At 54.8% G+C, this 440-nt stretch overlaps 1 protein-coding gene across 1 annotated transcript in view; it reads left to right on the forward strand.

Moving 5' to 3' along the window:
• DPEP1 (dipeptidase 1 (renal)) overlaps window positions 1–440 on the forward strand; it is a 10264-nt gene that overhangs the window by 4209 nt on the left and 5615 nt on the right. The window lies entirely within an intron of this gene.

The following is a 440-nucleotide window of genomic DNA, read 5'->3' on the forward strand; positions in this document are numbered from 1 at the left end:
GGAGCCGGAGGAGTTGTTCCTTCATTCTCGGGGGCTAGGACTAGGCTGACGGAATCAAAACCAATAATAGCGATTGCAGCCTGGCCGGGGTGGCTCTATGGTTGAGTGTCGCCCAATGAACCAGGAGGTCAGTTCAATTCCCGGTCAGGGCATGTGCCCGGGTTGTGGGCTGGATCCCCAGTAGGGGGCGTGCAGGAGGCAGCCAATCCATGATTCTCTCTCATCACTGATGCTTCTATCTCTCCCTCTCCCTTCCTCTCTGAAATCAGCAAAAATATATTTTAAAAAAATAGTGGTGCCGAAACTGGTTTGGCTCAGTGGATAGAGCGTCGGTCTGCGGACTGAAAGGTCCCGGGTTCAATTCCGGTCAGGGGCATGTACCTGGGATGCGGGCACATCCCCAGTGGGAGGTGTGCCGGAGGCAGCTGATACGTGTTTCT

The sequence above is a fragment of the Myotis davidii genome, unplaced genomic scaffold (assembly GCF_000327345.1).
Source record: "Myotis davidii unplaced genomic scaffold, ASM32734v1 scaffold1453, whole genome shotgun sequence".
NCBI lineage: Eukaryota > Metazoa > Chordata > Mammalia > Chiroptera > Vespertilionidae > Myotis > Myotis davidii.